Genomic DNA, 3,742 nt, shown 5'->3' with positions numbered 1-3,742 from the left:
CGCAAGTTCGTCCGGACGATTGCTCGCGCGGGAATCTTGCCCCTAGTCGCCTCAACTCGGACTCATCTCTCACAGCGGTGCCCAGCACCTTTCCCTCCAACCTGTCCGACTGACGACCCTCCCGGCGTGACTCTTCGCGGCGCATTCGCACGACCACACACACTAACATTCCTGCTCTTGGCCAAGGAAACTCACGCCACAGAGGACGCAAGCACGCCTATGCTACTGTAGTGCGATGGGTCAAATTGCCTCCTGGAGGGTCATCTCAGGCCATGAGCCTATGCAGAAGAAAAGTACCACCAATGAAGGGAGCCAGATGATGTGCTTTCTTCCCTGTAACGTGTCGCCCAAATCTCGCCCGACATTTGAGCCCTTGACGATTGCCGCCGCTGCTATATTGGAAATGACAACAAGCTCAGTCGCATGATGCTGTGACACACCGCCAGACCATGATGGACCTCCATCTCCAAAATCCCGCTCCAGATAAGGCCTCGTGTAACGCTCATTCCTTCGATCGATAACGACTCGTCAGTGAGGAGCACTTTTTACCAGTCCTGTCTGGTCAGCGACGTGGGTTTGTGCCCATAGGACGTGTTGCCGCACCCTGTATTCTGTTCTTGTTTTCTGTTCCTGTTTTCTATTGTTGTATTCTGTTCCTGCACCCTGTATTCTGTTCTTGTTTTCTGTTCCTGTTCTCTGTTCCTGTATTCTGTTCTTGTTTTCTATTCTTGTTTTCTGTTCCTGTTTTCTGTTCCTGTTTTCCGTTCCTACACCCTGTTCTCTGTTCCTGCATCCTGTTCTCTGTTCCTGCATCCTGTTCTCTGTTCCTGTTCCTGCATCCTGTTCTCTGTTCCTGCATCCTGTTCTCTGTTCCTGCATCCTGTTCTCTGTTCCTGCATCCTGTTCTCTGTTCTCTGTTCCTGCATCCTGTTCTTACTAGTGCTGGTCTCAGTGGCTGGGCTCAACCTCTTCTTCACCCTGGTTGTCTTCAGGAGTTGAGGGGGGGATCGGGATACCATCTGCTGCATGCTTGGCCTGCCTGTTAGTCTGTTTTATGTCCATTCTGCCAGCATGATGGACTAATACAGCTAATTACTATACCGCACAGTTACTCTGATCATTGATCTCTTGTTAGTCTGTTTCTGGTTGTTTAGTTTATTTTGTTGTAGTTTTCTTTCTGCTGTTTGTTCAACTGAGACAGTTGTGACACTATGCACCAAGAAAACATCTTCCTCTCCACTCTCCTCTACCTGAGCCTAACTTCTTCTCTACTGAGCTACAGAGCAGCAACTCTACATTCTATAGGTCAGGACAGAGCAGCAATGATAGATCCTATTGGTCAGGAACAAGATGAGATTTCATGAAGATGTCATTAATCTATTTTCAGCAATATGGCGATATCGTTGATCAATCCCAGATGTTTCATTGAAAGTAAAGTTCCAGCTAGCACATCATGAAATGCATGCCTGAGATATCGACAGACATATCCCAAAGTAAAGTTCCAGCTAGCACATCATGAAWTGCATGCCTGAGATAGACAGACATGTCCCAGTTTAAACGGCATCCTGAATGTGTAGCTGAATTTTATTTTACTGGCTCTTAACCAACCAGCTATTTTGTTAGTTTGTAACTCATTTTCTACATAATGTTGCTGCTACCGTCTCTTATGAACAAAAAGAGCTTCTGGACATCAGAACAGATTACTCACCTCTAACTGGACAAAGATTTTTTCTTTAATGAGTCCGACGTGAAGGATATACTGCCGTGTCAAGACAATAACCAAATTCCCGTGATAAGACGGAAGAAAAGGGGGAAGAGGGCTGGGTGTCTTGTAAGAATTGGCTGACGAGTAGGTAAACCCCACCACTTCCCTTCGTATTATTGGCCAACGTGCAGTCATTGGAAAACAAACGATCTGTGATTTAAGACTATCCTACCAACGGGACATTAAAAACTGCAATTACTTATGTTTCACCGAGACTTGGCTGAACGACGACACGGATAATATAGAGCTGGCTGGCTTCTCCGTGTTTCGGCAGAACAGAGCAGCTACGTCTGGTAAGACGAAGGGCGGGGGTGTGTGTCTATTTGTCAATAGCTGCTTGTGCACGATGTCTAATATTTAATAAGTCTTGAGTTAGTGCACACCTCAAGGTAGAYTACCTCATGATAAGCTGTAGACCACACTATCTACCAAGAGAGTTCTCATCTGTATTATTTGTAGCCGTCTATTTACCACCACAYGCRGATGCTGGCACTAAGACCACACTCAAGAGGCTGTATAAGGCCATAAGCAAATAAGAAAATGCTCATCCAGAAGCGGCGTTCCTAGTGGCCGGGGACTTTAATTCAGGATGACTTAAATCCATTTTACCTCATTTCTACCAGCATGTCACATGTGCAATCAGAGGAAAACACTCTAGACCACCTTTACAAAACACACAGAGACTAATACAAAGCTCCTCATCTCCCTCCATTTGGCAAATCTGACCATAATTCTATTCCAGTTTACAAGCAACAACTAAAGCAGGATGTACCAGTGACTCGCTCAATACGGAAGTGGTCAGATGATGCCGATGCTATGCTACAGGACTGTTTTGCTAGCACAGACTGGAATATGTTCCGGGATTCATCCAAAGGCATTGAGGAGTATACCACCTCAGTTACCAGCTTCATTAATAAGTGCATCGACGACGTCGTCCCCACAGTGACCGTACGTACATTTCCCAACCAGAAGCCAAGGATTACAGGCATCATCCGCACCGAGCTAAAGGCTAGAGCTGCCGCTTCAAGGAGCAGGACACTAATCCGGAAGCTTATAAGAAATCCCTCTATGCCCTCCGACAAACCATCAAACAGACAAAGCATCAATACAAGACTAAGATTGATTCCTACCACACCGGCTCTGACACTCGTCGGATGTGGCAGGGCTTGAAAACTATTACGGACTACAAAGGGAAACCCAGACGCGAGCTGCCTTGTGACGCGCACCTAACAGATGAGCTAAATGTCTTTTAAATCAAATCAAATGTATTTGTAACATACACATGGTTAGCAGATGTTAATGCGAGTGTAGCTAAATGCTTGTGCTTCTAGTTCCGACCATGCAGTAATATCTAACAAGTAACATAACCTAACAATTCCACAACAACTACCTTATACACACAAGTGTAAAGGAATGAATACGAATATGTATATAATAATGTATAAATGGGTGATGGCCGAACGGCATAGGCAAGATGCAGTAGATGGTATAGAGTACAGTATATACATATGAGATGAGTAATGTAGGGTATGAAACATCACGCTCTCCGTAGCCTATGTGAGCAAGATATTTAAACAGGTCGACATTCACGAAGCCGCGGGGCCAGACGATTACCAGGACGTGTACTCAAAGCATGCGCTGACCAACTGGCAAGTGTCTTCACTGACATTTTTAACCTCTCCATGGTCGAGTCTGGAATAGGTTTCAAACAGACCACCATAGTCCCTGTGAACCAATAAAGCAAAGGTAACCTGCCTAAATGATTACCGCCCCGTAGCACTCACGTGTGTAGCCATGAAGTGCTTTTTAAGGCTGGTCATGGCTCACATCAACATCAACATGCCAGAAACCCTAGACCCACTCCAATTCGCATACTGCCCCAACAGATCCACAGATGACGCAATCTCTATTGCACTCCACACTGCCCTTTCCCACCTGGACAAAAGGTCATAATATGCATTAGGTACTTTAAACTAC

General features: G+C 45.6%; 1 protein-coding gene across 1 annotated transcript in view; it reads left to right on the top strand.

Moving 5' to 3' along the window:
* LOC112075758 (IQ motif and SEC7 domain-containing protein 1-like) overlaps positions 1 to 3,742 on the top strand; it is a 41,668-nt gene that overhangs the window by 27,663 nt on the left and 10,263 nt on the right. The gene's annotated exons all lie outside the window — the stretch shown is intronic.

This window comes from Salvelinus sp. IW2-2015, unplaced genomic scaffold, assembly GCF_002910315.2.
Source record: "Salvelinus sp. IW2-2015 unplaced genomic scaffold, ASM291031v2 Un_scaffold3375, whole genome shotgun sequence".
NCBI classification, from domain to species: Eukaryota; Metazoa; Chordata; class Actinopteri; order Salmoniformes; family Salmonidae; genus Salvelinus; species Salvelinus sp. IW2-2015.
This window is presented reverse-complemented; position numbering and strand designations above follow the sequence as displayed.